This window comes from Palaemon carinicauda, chromosome 6 (genome assembly GCF_036898095.1).
Source record: "Palaemon carinicauda isolate YSFRI2023 chromosome 6, ASM3689809v2, whole genome shotgun sequence".
Taxonomy (NCBI): domain Eukaryota; kingdom Metazoa; phylum Arthropoda; class Malacostraca; order Decapoda; family Palaemonidae; genus Palaemon; species Palaemon carinicauda.
Window position 1 is genome coordinate 22690364 of NC_090730.1, and position 18136 is coordinate 22708499.

The following is an 18136-nucleotide window of genomic DNA, read 5'->3' on the forward strand; positions in this document are numbered from 1 at the left end:
CATAATCTTCGGTGATGTCATGTCCGGAGAAGAAGCAAAGTAGGCCACTCCCTCGGACCTGTTGTTCAACCAAGAAATTATAGAGGTTTGCCTTTACTGTAACTTCCATGGATAGAGATTCAATATCAAAAATATTATTCTGCCTGCACCTAGTCTTCCCAGTGCAGTTTCTGACATCAAAGATAATGCATGTATTGCAGCATCTATTGGTAAAAGCACAGGGCCGGAAGCCTTATAATGATAGAACTTCCTTTGACTTGATATCACTGAAGGCAATATTTTGCTGAAGCAGCTCAAAAGTAGAGTTCCTCAGACCAGTTTGAGAATCCACGCTATCGAGGACATCTCAAGCAACCCAAGACCAGGGCAATTCAAGGGTACCAAAGGGATGGTCAATAGATGTCATTTCACCCTTGACTAGTAACCTTGTTGCCTCCTCCAGGTCGTTGAACTCTCGAATGAGAGCAAACACCTTGATGAAGTTTGATTTCATTTCTGGATTCTCAGCTCCCACCAGCGATGGTTCAAAATTAGGTGGTCACAGGCCCAATGTGTCTCTGGACTCTTCTTCCCTTGGGGCTGGTGAGGATTTGGTTCATTCGAAAGAAATGTCTTGGAGACTAAGCTGAGTTCATTTAGCACCCAACACCAAACTTATACGATAATCAGAAATCGAGGCAATAAGACAAGTTTCCCTCTTAGTCTTGGTGGTATCCTTCACCCTTGCATAAGCCTTGGGTGACTGGGCAAGGGTCTGTAACTCTGAAGGACTCACAGAACATTAGGAAGACCTCCAGCCAAGAGTGATCATCCTTAGCCTGTTTCCGCCTTCGGGAAGAAGCGTTTCTAGGAAGAAGTGAAGGGTCCTCTAGATTGGACTTCAGCATGTGCACAATGGGATAAAGGGTGCCTTTTCCCTTGAACATCAGGATACTTCTGTTTCTCCTCTAAAGGACAGCAATGAAGGTAAGTGGAAGGGGAATGTAGCCTCAAGGCCCTAGCCTCTTGAAATGCTTTGAGGACCATTCTATAGGTGCCAAATGAATCAATGGCGGGAATGCTTATCACATGAAAAGTTGGAACACGGAATTCTGAAGCTGTATCACTGAGGGCATGGAGTACACACAACTGTCAACTCTGCAATCAAAGACCAAATAGGAAATTGTGACCCTGATGACCTTTCCACACAAAAGGAAACATGAAAACCTTTTTGGGGTGTTTTTTATTGCCTAAACTGAGGAAAAGTTGCGAGTGAGGATCCAATGCATCAAGATGTAGCACGTGGGGATCTTGCGCATGGCGTTCTAGCAGATTGGGACCCAGTATGTAGGGATCTGGCACATGAGGAACTAGCACATAGGGATATAGTGCATATGGAACTACAGTATCCTAGGAGACCTGGAGCATGAATTTCCTGTATGCAGATAGAGTTAGCCCTCAATATTTGCGAGTTCCATCTTTGCGAATTCGGCCATTCTTGGCACAGAGAACTGTATAACCTATTAAATAAAACTTCAACCATTCACAGTTTCATAATAAGTACTCCCGTGAGCCGACTTTTTCAAACCGACCGCGCTCATTTGCACATGGCCTTCTTCGAACCTTCTCCCTCTCCACACAGCACAACAGTTCATCTCTTGCTGACAAATATATATCAACAAATTCATAGCTAACACATGTAAACTCTTCATTGATAAACCTTTTGCATAGTAATTATAACAAAAAAGATCAAAATGAGTTCATACATACATATGTTTAAGTAATATTTGAATAATATATAACGCTGATGAAAATATAAATTTGCATTAGGCTACAGTTCAAAGAAAAGATTCTCTCTCTCTTGCTATAAATAATTTAAAGATTTTGAAACTGGATTATTGTTATTTAATTATTGTATGCAAGAATAATTTTCTATCAAAAGAACTGTAATTTCAATGAATAATAAAGCTAGAATTTGTATAAAATTTATAATAAACAGTAATTTCCTTAATTGTTAATAACAAAATTTACACTACTTTTAAATAAAGCTTTTTAAAATTACTATCACATGATGATATGAAATTTGTTCACCTAAAATTTTCTCAAATTTTGATAAGTTACTTTGACACACCAGATTTAACAGGAAATTACTTTCTCCCCCACCTTTCTTTTATTCTAGCAGAGACAAATTCTTAACAAATGGCAGGGAATGGAAATTAGGGCAGGATATAATTGATGTTCCTATCTTATGCTCGATTAAAGAGATTTTTTAAAACTTGAACTAGTTCCATTAAGAAATAAGCTTTAAAGCCAGGAGTCCATTGTTATATTACAAGAAAAATTTTACTTTTATGTATACAGTATCTAAACACACTTGAATAATTGTTTTCAATTCTATTTCTGTATTTAAATTAAAATGCTTGTATTAATTTATTATGGAAGACGGAATCAAATAATATTAAAATGAAATAAGCCGAAAACTAGATAAAAACAATGATAAGATGGGAAATGAATTGTTGAGAGAGAGAGAGAGAGAGAGAGAGAGAGAGAGAGAGAGAGAGAGAGAGAGAGAGAGAGAGAGAGAGAGAGAGAGAGAGAGAGAGAGAGATTTACAAGGATTTTGGATGTCTCAAAAGCTTTTTAGTCCATCCACGAAGACTCAATTTGTTCTTGGGTAGAGCGTTTAACTTTAAACATTTAGTGATTTTATGATCTTGTCTCACTTACGCTTGAAATCATTTACTGAGATACTGTTTACTATATCCGCTGGAATAGTATTCCATGAATTTGATTTTTTTTATATGTAAAGAAAGTGCCACATTGAGTGGTGTTGCATCTTTTCAATTCCAATTTGAATCACGTTACATCTGGACTGATTTATGCTAAGCGTGAATAGACTGTTGTAATCTATATTTGTTATTCTTTTAAGAATTTTGAATGCCTTTATTAACTGTCCCATTAGTCGTCGGGTTTGTAGATCAAATAAATTCAAACATTTAATCCTCTGTCTATATCCAAAATGACCTTAGGGTTGGAACTAGTTTAGTGGCCCTAGGTTGTACGGCTTCCAGTCTATCTATATCCTCAGAATTGGACTCTGTATTCTAGATGGGGGTCTTACTCATGATGTGTACAGCTGTAGTACAAAGTCTTTATTTCTGTATTTGAATTCTCTTTATGTAACCTATTAGTTTTTGTGCTTTCCTTTCAGCTTTTATGCTGTATTTGGCAAACTTCAAATCCTTGCTGATAATAATACCAAGATCTTCATCTTGGTCCACATTTTCTGTTTCATTATCCAGGAGTGAGTAATCTGATTGTGGGTTGCTAAAACCTATGTGCATGACTTTGCATTTCCTACAGTTGAGTGGAATTTTCCATATCTGGACCACTCTCCTAGCTTCATTAAGATCCCCTCTTAAGGCTTCTATGTCTTCTGAGTTTACAGCATTTATGACTAGTTTAGTGTCGTTGGCAAATTCGGCTATTCTACTACTTAATCCAAAATCTATGTCTTTATAATATAAATTAGAAATATTAATGAGCCAAGGACGGACCCTTGAGGTATTCCGCTTGTAACAGCTGCCCATTCAGAAGCTTATCCATTGATTACAACTCTTGTTTTTTGTTTGTTAGCTAATCTTCAATCTATTAAGCTGGTTCCTCGATGATGCCTAATGCTTTAATTTTGACCAATAAATTTTTATGAGGAAAGTCTAGGCATATGATGTCTATTGCCCTACTTTTGCCATAAATGCTCAACATGTGGAAAAATTCCAAAAGATTTGTCACACATGATCTCTTTTGTATAAAACCCTGTTGACTGTCTATCAAAAGATTATTTTTCTCTATGTGTTCTACTACTGAACCTACTATAATTGATTAAAAAATTTTGCAAGGCCCTGAAGTTAAACACACAGGTCTATAGTTACCATGTTGTTCTTTTGGTCCCTTCTTGTACACTGGAGGAACATTGCCTAGTTTCCATCTTTGTGGTGCCTCCCTTTTGTAAAAGTGTGGGGGTTATCTCTTCTAGTAGATAATCTCTCTTGAATGAATTTCATCTGGACCTGGTGCCTTAGACTTACCGAGTTCTTTTATTTTCTTTTTGACATCATCCATTGTAAATGTGATTCTATTTAATGGTTGTGGCCCTTCATATTTGATAGCTGGCTCGGGGAGGACCGTTGATTCTTCCCTAGTGAATATAGTTGTGAAATATGCATTCATCAGTTTAGATTTTCCATATCATTTGTTATAAAATTACCCTCCGAGTCTCTTAATGGGCTTATATTGTTTTTGACTGGCTTTCTACTGTTTACATATGTATAAAAATTTCTTTTGGGTTTTTTTAGTAGCTAAAGCCACTCTTTTCTCTTCACTGATCTTGGCATTTCTAACTAGTTTATCTACTTTTCAGCTTAAGGGGCCCGGCCAGTATGCCAATATATGGGGGTATAGGACGAAAAAAGCAAAATCCTGAAAAATTCACTGAGCTTCGTATGGCAATGGAGAATGCATTTACAAAATATTTTGTCAAAATTCCTCTTACTTTCATAGTTACAGGGTATTTAGTAAAAGTAACTCAATAAGCCAAAAACATTGATCCCTACAAGAAAATGCAGTATTTCCTGTTATAGTAAATTTTTAAGAGAATAAGAAGTTTTGGAAAGAAGTGAAGAGAGTAAGGAAGGCTGGCTCAAGAATTGAAGAGACTGTGAAAGATGGAAATGGAAGGTTGTTAAAAGGAGAGGAGGCAAGGAAAAGATGGGCGGAATATTTTGAAAGTTTACTGAATGTTGAGGATAATAGGGAGGCAGATATAATTGCTGTTGCGGGTGTTGAGGTGCCAGTGATGGGAGATAAGAATGAGAGAGAGATTACAATAGATGAAGTGAGGAGAGCACTAGATGAAACGAGAGTAGGAAAAGCGTCTGGTATGGATGGTGTGAGAGCTGAGATGTTGAAGGAAGGGGGTGTGACTGTACTTGAATGGTTGGTGAGATTGTTTAATATGTGTTTTGTGTTGTCAATGGTACCAGTAGATTGGGTTTGTGCATGTATTGTACCACTATATCAGGGTAAGGGAGATGTGCATGAGTGTTGTAATTCAAGAGGTATTAGTTTGTTAAGCGTAGTTGGAAAAGTGTATGGTAAAGTAATGATTAATAGGATTAAGGATAAAACAGAGAATGCAATCTTAGAAATACAGGGTGGTTTTAGAAGAGGTAGGGGTTGTATGAATCAGATTTTTACAGTAAGGCAGATATGCGAGAAATATTTAGCAAAAGGTAGGGAGGTGTATGTTGCGTTTATGGATCTGGAGAAAGCGTATGATAAGAGTTGATAGGGAAGCAATGTGGAATGTGATGAGGTTATATGGAGTTGGTGGAAGGTTGTTGCAAGCAGTGAAAAGTTTCTACAAAGGTAGTAAAGCATGTGCTAGGATAGGAAATGAAGTGAGTGATTGGTTTCCGGTGAGAGTGGGGCTCAGACAGGGATGTGTGATGTCACTGTGGTTGTTTAACTTGTATGTTGATGGAGTGGTGAGAGAGGTGAATGCTTGAGTGCTTGGACGAGGATTAAAACTGGTAGACGAGAATGACCATGAATGGGAGGTCAATCAGTTGTTGTTTGCGGATGATACTGTACTGGTTGCAGACACAGAAGAGAAGCTTGGCCGATTAGTGACAGAATTTGGAAGAGTGTGTGAGAGAAGAGTTAATGTGGGTAAGAGTAAGGTTATGAGATGTACGAGAAGGGAAGGTGGTGCAAGGTTGAATGTCATGTTGAATGGAGAGTTACTTGAAGAGGTGGATCAGTTTAAGTACTTGGGGTCTGTTGTTGCAGCAAATGGTGGAGTGGAAGCAAATGTACGTCAGAGAGTGAATGAAGGTTGCAAAGTGTTGGGGGCAGTTAAGGGAGTAGTAAAAAATAGAGGGTTGGGCATGAATGTAAAGAGAGTTCTATATGAGAAAGTGATTGTACCAACTGAGATGTATGGATCGGAGTTGTGGGGAATGAAAGTGATGGAGAGACAGAAATTGAATGTGTTCGAGATGAAGTGTAAGGAGTATGGCTGGTGTATCTCGAGTAGATAGGGTTAGGAACGAAGTGGTGAGAGTGAGAACGGGTGTAAGAAATGAGTTAGCAGCTAGAGTGGATATGAATGTGTTGAGGTGGTTTGGCCATGTTGAGAGAATGGAAAATGGCTGTCTGCTAAAGAAGGTGAGGAATGCAAGAGTTGATGGGAGAAGTACATGAGGAAGGCCAAGGTTTGGGTGGATGGATGGAGTGAAGGAAGCTCTGGGTGATATGAGGATAGATGTGAGAGAGGCAAGAGAGCGTGTAAGAAATAGGATTGAATGGCGAGTGATTGTGACGCAGTTCCGGTAGGCCCTGCTATTGCCTCCGATGCCTTAGATGACCGCGGAGGTAGCAGCAGTAGGGGATTCAGCATTATGAAGCTTCATCTGTGGTGGATAATGTGGGAGGGTGGGCTGTGGCACCCTAGCATTACCAGCTGAACTCGGTTGAGTCCCCTGTTAGGCTGGAGGAACGTAGAGAGTAGAGGTCCCCTTTTTGTTTTCGTTTCATTTGTTGATGTCGGCTACCCCCCAAAATTGGGGGAAGTGCCTTGGTATAAGTATGTATGTATAAAACAAATTGTGAGCAATGGCATCTGTATAGGTTCCATGAGTCACCAGATAAGAAGTTTAATGATTACACCCTTCGGTGCTAGCACAAACCTCAGAGAGAGTACACGTTTGAGTTTAACTTCTGACATTCGCTCACTTTTACGTGTTTTTCTTGGTTTCGGCAAGAATTTTATGATGCCAAAGAGGAAAAGACAATTTCAACATCTCGCTAACATAAGAAAAGAAGAAAATTTGCACTAATAACAGTTCAGAAGTGGTTAATATTGGCGATATTAGCAGAGTTAGTGAAGGAGAGAGTGTGTTGTGGATGAAGGAGCGACAAGGAGCCTAAAGAAGCAAGATACAGTATTGAGTAAAGAGATCTTCATTTATGATTAAATCATAATAAATAACTTTGTTTTGGTTTATTAATATCTAAAAAGGAACATAAAATTCATGAAAATCATGATTTATTAATATTGCCTTTGTAAAAATACAAAGAAAATCTTTGAATGCCTGTATCTCAAAACTATACTTATGGACCCTCAAATTCTACCTTCTCCTTTAGTTTTACAGATATAGCATAGAAATTTGATAAATAACTTAAAAAGATATTATAAAACAGTCAAATGTTGCCGTCTTTCCAATTTTTGTTACATTTTTTTTTCTGAATATTTTCCCCTGATTTTTAGGGTTTATTTTTTTTACCATAATGAAAAAATTCCTATCTAGCAAAAATTGACACTTAAAAAAACTCTTCATTTGATTGGAGGTCTACATCAGGTCTATATAGGGTAGTAATCCCAAGTCTTAATATTAAGTATCAAGGGAGGAGACAGAATATGAAAAACACCCATTTTAAGGATAAATCACTCTGGCGTCGAAAAATGAAATTTTAATTATAAAATAAATTTTTGAATATACTTACCCGGTGAATATATAATAGCTGCAACTCTGCGGCTCGACAGACAACATACTCAAAAAAACTCGCGAGCGATCGCTATGCAGGTTGCGGGTGTGCCCACCAGCGCCAACTGTCGGCCAGATACCACTCTTGTATGTAAACAAAACCTTCAATTCTTCTCGTCCCGCTGCGTCTGTATTGGGGAGGAAGGGAGGGTCATTTAATTTATATATTCACCGGGTAAGTATATTCAAAAATTTATTTTATAATTAAAATATCATTTTTAAATATTTAACTTAGCCGGTGAATATATAATAGCTGATTCACACCCAAGGAGGTGGGTAGAGACCAGAGTTAATTATGTTTACAGCGTATAAGCTAAGAGTTTTTTCATTTTGACAGTTATCAATATAACAAAACCAAAATAAATAGGTACCTGGTAAGGAAGTTGACTTAGACGATTACTCTGCCTTGTAAGTCTGTCTTCCTTACGGAGCCCAGCGATCCTCTTAGGATGCTGACAGACTCCCAGGAGCTGAAGTATCAAGGACTGCAACCCATACAACAGGACCTCATCAAACCCCTAATCTGGGCGCTCTCAAGAAATGACTTTGACCACCCGCCAAATCAACCACGATGCGAAAGGCTTCTTAGCCTTCCGAACAACCCATAAAAACAATATTAAAAACATTTCAAGAGACAGATTAAAAGGATATGGAATTAGGGAAGTGTAGTGGTTGAACCCTCACCCACTACTGCACTCGCTGCTACGAATGGACCCAGTGTGTAGCAGTCCTCGTAAAGAGTCTGGACATCTTTCAAGTAAAATGACGCGAACACTGACTTGCTTCTCCAAAAGGTCGCATCCATGATACTTTGCAGAGATCTATTTTGCTTGAAGGCCACGGAAGTTTCTATAGCTCTAATCTCGTGCGTCTTAACCTTAAGCAAAGATCGGTCTTCCTCACTCAAGTGTGAATGAGCTTCTCGTATTAACAATCTGATAAAATATGACAAAGCATTCTTTGACATAGGTAAGGATGGTTTCTTAACCGAACACCATAACGCTTCAGATTTACCTCGTAAAGGCTTAGTACGAGCTAAATAGAACTTAAGAGCTCTAACGGGGCATAATACTCTCTCTAATTCGTTGCCTACGATCTCTGATAAGCTAGGAATATCAAAAGATTTAGGCCAAGGACGAGAAGGTAGTTCATTCTTGGCTAGGAAACCAAGTTGAAGAGAACAAGGGGCTTTTTCTGTCGAAAAACCGATGTTCTTGCTGAAGGCATGAAGCTCACTGACTCTTTTAGCCGAGGCCAAGCACACCAGGAAAAGAGTCTTAAGAGTGAGATCCTTCAGGGAGGCTGAATGTAAAGGCTCAAACCTGTCTGACATGAGGAATCTTAGGACCACGTCTAAATTCCATCCAGGTGTAGCCAAACGACGTTCCTTAGAGGTCTCAAAAGACTTAAGGAGATCTTGTAGATCTTTATTGTTGGAAAGATCCTCTATGCCGGAAGACCGAAGCCAACATGCTCCTGTAGCCCTTGATCGTGGGAGCTGAAAGGGAGCGAACTCTTCTCAGGTATAAGAGAAAATCAGCGATTTGGGCTACAGAGGTACTGGACGAGGATACAGATACTGACTTGCACCAGTCTCGGAAGATTTACCACTTCGATTGGTAAACTCTAATGGTAGAAGCTCTCCTCGCTCTTGCAATCGCACTGGCTGCCTCCTTCGAAAAGCCTCTAGCTCTCGAGAGTCTTTCGATAGTCTGAAGGCAGTCAGACGAAGAGCGTGGAGGCTTTGGTGTACCTTCTTTACGTGTGGCTAACGTAATAGGTCTACTCTTAGAGGAAGACTTCTTGGAAAGTCTACCAGCCATCGAAGTACCTCGGTGAACCATTCTCTCGCGGGCCAGAGGGGAGCAACTAACGTCAACCTTGTCCCTTCGTGAGAGGCGAATTTCTGCAGTACCTTGTTGACAATCTTGAATGGTGGGAATGCGTATAGGTCTAGGTGAGACCAATCTAGGAGAAAGGCATCTATATGTATTGCTGCTGGGTCTGGGACTGGAGAGCAATAGATTGGAAGCCTCTTGGTCATCGAGGTTGCAAAGAGGTCTATGGTGGGTTGACCCCAAGTCGCCCAAAGCCTCTTGCACACATACTTGTGGAGGGTCCATTCGGTTGGAATTACCTGACCTTTCCGACTGAGACAATCTGCTAGAACGTTCAAGTCGCCCTGGATAAACCTCGTTACTAGGGAGATGCCTCGATCTCTTGACCAGATGAGCAGGTCCCTTGCGATCTCGTACAGTGTCAGGGAGTGGGTACCTCCTTGTTTGGAAATGTACGCCAAGACTGTGGTGTTGTCCGAGTTGACCTCCACCACTTTGTCTCGAAGGAGACTCTCGAAGCTTATCAAGGCCAGGTGAACTGCCAAAAGCTCCTTGCCGTTGATATGCATGCTCCTCTGACTTGAGGTCCACAGACCTGAACATTCCCGACCGTCCAGTGTCGCACCCCAACCCAAATCCGATGCGTCTGAGAAGAGAACGTGGTTTGGTTTCTGAACTGCTAGGGGAAGTCCCTCTCGTAGACTGATATTGTCTTTCCACCAATTCAGGCAAGTCTTTACTGTTTCGGAAATCGGGATCGAGACCGCCTCTAGCGTCTTGTCCTTTTTCCAGTGAAAAGCTAGATGGAATTGTAGAGGACGGAGGTGTAGCCTTCCTAGCGAGACAAACTGCTCCAGGGATGATAGAGTTCCTACTAGACTCATCCAATTCCTGACTGAGCAACGTTCTCTCTTCAACATCCTTTGGATTACGAGCAGGGCTTGATCTATTCTGGGGGCCGACGGAAAAGCCCGAAAAACTGGACTGCGAATCTCCATCCCTAAATACAGAATAGTTTGGGATGGGATCAGCTGGGACTTTTCCAAGTTGACCAGAAGTCCCAATTCCTTGGTCAGATTTAAAGTCCAATTGAGATCCTTCAGACAGCGATGACTGGACGAGGCTCTGAGAAGCCAGTCATCCAAATAAAGGCAGGCTCGGATACCCGATAAATGGAGGAATTTTGCCACATTCCTCATAAGCCTCGTAAACACGAGAGGAGCAGGACTTAGGCCAAAGCACAGGGCCCGAAACTGGTACACCACATTGTCGAACACAAATCTCAGAAAAGGTTGGGAATCTGAGTGAATGGGGATGTGGAAGTAAGCGTCTCTTAGGTCGAGAGAGACCATCCAGTCTCCCTTTCTGACCGCTGCTAAGACTGACTTCGTGGTCTCCATGGTGAACTTTGTCTTTGTGACTAAGACATTCAGAGCACTGACGTCTAGCACCGGTCTCCAACCTCCTGTCTTCTTCGGTACTAGGAAGAGACGGTTGTAAAACCCCGGTGATTGAAGGTCCGAGACTTTGACCACCGCTCCCTTCTCTAGCAAAAGAGACACTTCTAGTTTCAGGGCTTGTCTCTTTGCTTCCTCTCGGTACCTGGGAGAGAGATCGATGGGGGACGTCGCTAGAGGAGGTTTGCGTACAAATGGGATTTTGTACCCCTCTCTGAGCAACCTCACAGACTGTTGATCTGCGCCTCTCTTCTCCCAGGCTTGCCAGAAGTTCTTGAGTCTGGCACCTACTGCTGTCTGAAGTTGCGGGCAGTCAGACTCTGCCACGCGAGGACTTGGCTCCTTTCCTCTTTCCTCTCTTCCCTTCGGCACGAGTACTTCCCCTGCTGGGGGCTCTGCCACGAAAGGGCGGAATAAACCTGGACGCTGGAGTGTCTATCCTAGGTCTAGCAGACAAGGCAGACGAAGGGGTCCCTTTGCGAGCCGAGGACGCAACCAAGTCATGGGTGTCCTTCTGCACTAGAGACAACGCTATTTCCTTAACTAAAAGTTCAGGAAACAAGAACTTAGACAAAGGGGCAAAGAGTAGCTCAGATCGTTGACAGGGCGTCACTCCTGCCGACAGAAAAGAGCACAGAGACTCTCGTTTCTTTAGGACTCCTGACGTAAACGAGGAGGAGAGCTCATTGGATCCATCGCGGATGGCCTTATCCATGCAGGACATAATGAGTAAGGAGACATCTCTATCGGCTGATGAGATTTTCCTACTCAAGGCTCCCAAACACCAGTCAAGGAAGTTGAAAACTTCAAAAGCCCTAAAGATGCCTTTAAGTAGATGGTCAAGTTCTGAGGATGACCAACTAATCTTCGAGCGTCTCATGGCTAGGCGGCGGGGAGAGTCTACAAGACTTGAGAAGTCGCCCTGGGCAGAGGCAGGAACTCCCAAGCCGAGAACTTCTCCCGTGGCATACCAGACGCTCGATCTAGACGAGAGTTTAGATGGGGGGAAGGCAAAGGCCGTCTTCCCTAAACTCCTCTTGGTTTCCAACCAATCGCCTAACAGCCGTAAAGCTCTCTTGGATGAGCGAGAGAGAACGAGTTTTGTAAAGGCTGGCATGGCAGCAGGTACGCCTAAAACAAACTCAGACGGCGGCGAACGAGGAGCCACAGAGACAAAGTGTTCAGGAAACAACTCTTTAAAAATGAGCATGACTTTTTTAAAGTCCATAGATGGCAGAGCTGCTCTAGGCTCATCAATATCTGAAGGATGATCCTCAGGCTGAGGGTCAGCAACGTCCTCATCCGAAAGTTCCTCATCTGACAACTGATGAGAAACAAGCAAAGGGGCTGGCAATGCTTGACACGCAGCGTCCGCCCGCACTGGTGCATAAGTGGCGGAGCAGGACGCAGCGTCCTGAAACTGCTGAACAGTCTGGGAACTGTCAACAACAACAGGTGCGTGAGGACGCACAGCGTCCACCCGAGACTACTTAGACCGCCTGGGTTGTGCAGTCAAAACAACTCTAGGTTGCGGAGGTTGACGCACCGCGTCAAAACAAGTCAACTCTGATGGTTGGCGAACGTCCTGAACGTCACCAGGCGCATCAGTGAGTTGCCTAACGTCCACATGCGGCTGAAAATCCACACGAGACCGCATCGGGTGTGGTACAACCCCAACTGGTTGACGTGAGATGGCTACACCAACGTCAACAGGACGCACAACAGAACGCTTGGGTGGCTGAAGGCCAGGATCTCCATGAGATAAACGGCTAGGTTCAACGGAAACCTTCTCTGCGTTGTAGTCTTCCATAAGGGACGCAAGCTTAGACTGCATGTCCTGCAGTATAACCCATTTAGGGTCTACGGTAACGGGTGCGGTAACAGACGGGGTTAGCGCCTGAGACGGCACAACTTTGCCTTGCTTAGGCGGCGAGCAGTCATCCGATGACAGCAACGGGTCCGAACTGTCCCAATGACTACATCCAGGACATTGGACCTGTCCTGAAGGGACCGACTTGCGTTTCAGAGGCCTAGAAACCTTGCTCCATGGTTTCTTGCGTGAAAAGCCTTCGGAAGACGAGGTAAAAATGGGCTCTCTCGTCTTATGGTAGGGGCGATCTTGACGAGATACGCCTGATACCATAGAGGGAACGTCTGTTCGCTGATCAAGGCCTCTCGAACCCATAAGTCGTACGACATTGCTTCTCCCCTGGGCTTGGGAGCTTGCAAGAGGTCCCGGACTAGGTGAACGACAGGCACGAACAGACGAACCCTCGGTCGCAACACTGTTCACAACACTTTGCGCACTAATCACTTTCCCACTTTCCGCCGTGGCACTATGGCACTTAAGTTCCTTCACGTCAGCCATGAGTTGATTACGGTCACTTGCTAACGCTTCAACTCTTTTCCCCAAGGCATGAATAGCACGTAACATGTCTTGCATAGACGGTTCCTGAGTGCTAGAAGGGGGGTTAGGAACAACCACTACAGGGGAAGGATTAGGTTCAGGGGCATGTGGAGAGGAAAAATCTACAGACCTAGATGAACTTCTCCTTACCCTATCTCTCTCTAGTCTGCGTGTATACTTATCATATTCGAGCCAATCGAATTCCGAAAGGTCCACGCGTTCCTCACACCGATCTCCCAATTGACAGGTTTTACCCCGACAATTGGAACAAACAGTATGAGGGTCGAGAGAAGCCTTTGGAAGACGCCTATTACAGTCCCTAGCATTACACTTTCGAAATCTAGGTACTTGAGAAGGGTCAGCCATTTTGAATTAGTCAAAGAAAATTCCAAAAACAATCCAAGTCATCAACAAATAATCCGATTCAATAAAGAGTTCAAGAGTTTATGTTGAGGAAAAACACCTGTACTGCGAAAGCTCAAACCAAAATAAAGTACTTCACCAAATATGATGGGAAAACTCCAGGTTCTACAGCGAGTATAAATACGTCTTGTCGTCAACGTCGACAGAGAAGAATTGAAGGTTTTGTTTACATACAAGAGTGGTATCTGGCCGACAGTTGGCGCTGGTGGGCACACCCGCAACCTGCATAGCGATCGCTCGCGAGTTTTTTTGAGTATGTTGTCTGTCGAGCCGCAGAGTTGCAGCTATTATATATTCACCGGCTAAGTTAAATATTCAAAAACGAAAAGTCAGACACAAAAATCCAAGGCAGTTTGGAGATGTCTTAAGTCACTTTATTAAGTGGTATGAATGCCAAAGTCCTGTCCTCAAAAAATGGCATTAGCCAACCAGTCCCATTAATGGAGTCTCATATCTTTTACTTATCATAGCTCTTTGTACACACAATGCCCTTATCCAAATTGAAACACCTGAGCAGGACATGTTGCATTAAGTAACAAGATATCTATGAAACAAGCTCTTAAAAGTTTTCTTTACCTTAAGTTTTGACATCAAGCTCTTCAACTTCATCATTATCTGTTTCTTCACCTTCTTCATTGCTATGAAGTACAGTACAGACAGGATAAAATACAAACCAAACTAATATAAACATGATACGAAAGTGAATTTCCAAACTAAACTTAGATTAATAAAGTGTTTTTTAACCATTATACAGAACAGATCACACTCACAAAGCAAACACTGTTTACATTACATGAAAAGGCAAAACTTGTCACCCTTTCCCTTGACTTTAAAAACATCAACTTTAATAAAAAAAAAAAAAAAAAAAAAAAAAAAAAAACATCACTGTACCTCTTTTTTTAGATTTTCATAATGCTCCTTAAATCCTTCCAATACCAATCCATCAAAATGAGAAGGTGGTTCCCAAGTATCCTTGTCGGGACCATAACCTTTCCAGCGAATCCTATATCGCCATCCGTCTTCCCCCTGGATGTAGGAAACATGATTATCATTAGACAGGTTATTAATGAATTAAAATGTTTCAATCAAAAGAGATTTATAGGCACATTATATACAAATAAGTCCAGGAGCCTTCAATCATAATAAAAGTCTGTAATACTGTACTGCATACTATAGTGCAAAGGGAAATATAAATTCTAAAAAATGGACCTAATATATAAAGTAAAGCTTAGTATTCTACTTATACAATGAAGTATTTAGCCTCAAAATCTCCCTTTCTTATGATACCATATATATATCTCTTTTCTAAGATAGCAATATCATCGCAAGATATATTCTTTCCCAGGAAAAATTACAAATTTCAAAGTAATTTATACTTTATCCGACTATACAAACCTGAGTTCTTCAATGGGAGTAAGATTTTAGCAAGGGCGGAATATAGCAGTTAAAATTTATAAGGTGTCTGAAGTTACTGCTGGGGCGCGGGTAATCCCCATGCTATACTCTAGGTTTCTTTCAAGAGACAGACAGTCATAGAGAAACATCTATCCTTTTTAGAATATAAAGGCTGAAATGTATTGTTGCTAATAGAAAATGAAACGTTAAAATTTGCTCATCCTCCTACTCTTAAGGATAGAGGAAATACTCATACAGTAAGTATACATATACAGTATATATAGACACACACATACAGTGATACCTCTGGATACGAAAGTTTCTGCTTACGAAAAATTCAGGATACGAAAAGTGATTCGAAGATTTTTATGCCCCAGTATACGAATAAAATTTCAGGATACGAAAACCTTACGAGAACCCAACTCTTCGCCGAGAGTAATTTTAAAAAGCGTGCGCCGCTAGACTTTGAACTTGGGTAGACTCACTTACAGCCTCCAGTTCACCCATTGGTTATCTCCCTTCTCAGATGCTAGCTGACGCCATAAGATCCTGCTTTCCTATTGGTCGGCAACTATCCCACCTTGCTTACGCACGGGCGTTCATCTCTCTCTCTCTCTTTTCGTTCCGACCGCGGTATCGTTAACAGACATTGTGTGCTTTCGCTTGTTTGACGTTCGTACGCCACGTGTTATTGTCATTAAATATTCGTTACTGTGCACTGTACTGTATTAGTGTTTACTATACATAGTACTGTATATAACGTACGTAGTGTATTATATTACGTATTACTGTAGCCATGGGTCCCAAGAATGTTGCCGAAGGAAAGAAGAAGAAGACGATGCTCTCGATGGAGACGAAACCTGAAATCGTAAAAAAGTACGAGTCTGGCATGCGTTTAAGTGCGATCGCCAAGGAGTATGGCTGGAATCCATCTACGATAGGAACCATCCTGAAGCAGAAGGCGGCCATCAAAGCAGCGGCACCTTCTAAGGGCGTCACTATTTTCTCCAATAAGAGAACCCACGTGCATGACGAGATGGAGAGGCTGCTTCTTGTGTGGATCAAAGACAAAGAGATCTCAGGAGACACCATCACTGAGACTACAATTTGCCAGAAGGCCTCCGCCATTTTCGGTGATCTCGTGCGTTCTCAGGCCGAAGAAGGGGCAGGAGAAGGAACATCCCAGCAGGAACCCCCAGAGTTCAAGGCTTCTCGGGGGTGGTTCGAGAAATTCAAGAAAAGGACTGGCATTCATTCAGTGGTACGGCATGGGGAGGCAGCCAGCTCGGACCCGAAGGCCGCCAAAGCCTTTGTTAAAACGTTCGACGAGTTGACTCTGCAGGAAGGCTACAGTTCGCATCAAGTTTTCAATTGCGACGAAACTGGACTTTTTTGGAAGAAAATGTCTCGTCGGACGTTCATCACGGCAGAGGAGAAGAGGCTACCCGGACATAAGCCTATGAAGGACAGGCTTACCCTTGCTTTTTGTGCAAACACCAGTGGGGACTGCAAGATAAAGCCCCTGCTGATGTACCATTCAGAAAATCCTCGACCTTTCAAAGTCCACAAAGTCATCAAGGAGAACCTTCCTGTGATGTGGAGGGCGAATGCTAAAGCCTGGGTAACGAGGCAACTTTTCATTGATTGGGTGAATGTCTGCTTCGGTCCGACTGTCCGAAAATATTTGGAAGAAAACCGCCTCCCTATGAAATGTCTGCTGGTGTTGGACAATGCTCCAGCTCACCCTCCTGGCCTCGAGGAATATCTTCTGGCCGAGTATTCCTTCATAAAGGTCCTATATCTACCGCCTAACACCACCCCTCTTCTTCAGCCCATGGACCAGCAAGTTATTTCAAATTTTAAAAAATTGTACACGAAGCATCTCTTCCAGAGATGTTTCCAAGTCACAGAGAGTACAAACCTCACTCTGCATGAATTCTGGAAAGATCACTTTAATATTGTGATATGCCTCAAACTCATCGATCTCGCTTGGCAGGAAGTTTCGAGGCATACCCTGAACTCATCTTGGAGGAAGCTGTGGCCTGATGCTGTCTCTGCACGAGACTTCGAGGGGTTCGGGAAGCCTGGAGGCGAAGCCGAGATCGTTGACGATCCTGAACCCATTCAGAAGTCTGAGGTGGCTGACATCGTACATCTTGGTACGTCCATGGGGCTGGAAGTTAGCGCCGAAGATATAGATGAACTTATCGAGGAGCACAACGAGGAGTTGACGACGGACGACCTGAAGGAGTTGGAGACGAGGCAAGTGAGTGTTGTTCAAGAGCAGTTCTCTAGCGGTGATGAGGAGGATGTTACACCTTTGAAAACGTCAGACATTAAGGAAATTCTCGCCTGTTTCCATAAAATGGCAGACTACGTCGAAAAGGAACATCCAGAAAAAGTTTATACCAACCGTGCGCTTCAACACTGCAATGACATTTGCCTAACGCACTTTAGAAATGTGTTGAAAAGTAGGCAGAAACAAGCTTCAATGGATAGTTTCTTATTAAAGAGGCCAGCAGTATTAGTAGGCTGAGACGAAGGTGAAAGTGAAGAAAAGAAACAGAAAAGAGGAAGTGATGTAGAATTAGAAGGTGAAAGTAAAGAAAAGAAACAGAAAAAAGAAAGTGATGAAGAAGTAGAAGAGATTTAGAAAATAAGAAAAACGTAGTTATAAAAAAGCAAAAAAAAAAAAATTCAATTTTAAGTTTTATGTTACCGTTAAGTGTTAGAGTAATTTTTTCTTTCATTTTATAGTTTTCCATACGTAATGTTAAGTGCTAATTATTTCTGCCATTTTTTTATTTCGTAAAGTTTAAGTGTTAATGTGTTAAGTGTGTAAATTACTGTACGTAGTCTGTCACTTGTTACGTTTTCTGCCTTAAGCCATCCTCCTCTGCCGCGACTTCGCTATCGGACATCGTCTCAATCAAAAGGTAAGTTTCAACTTTTTTGTTACACTAATTAACTGTAACCTTTTTCTCAGAGTATCAATCCTTAATTTAGGTGTACGTACAGGTAACAATACAC

General features: G+C 42.1%; 1 long non-coding RNA gene across 1 annotated transcript in view; it reads right to left on the bottom strand.

Annotated features, from left to right (window-relative positions):
- Nucleotides 1–14739, bottom strand: part of LOC137642053 (uncharacterized) — a 64046-nt gene extending 49307 nt beyond the window's left edge. The window contains exon 1 of the long non-coding RNA XR_011044627.1: nt 14603–14739. This is a non-coding gene — a long non-coding RNA (uncharacterized lncRNA). The remainder of the gene's footprint in view (nt 1–14602) is intronic.
- Between the last annotated feature and the right edge of the window lie 3397 nt (nt 14740–18136).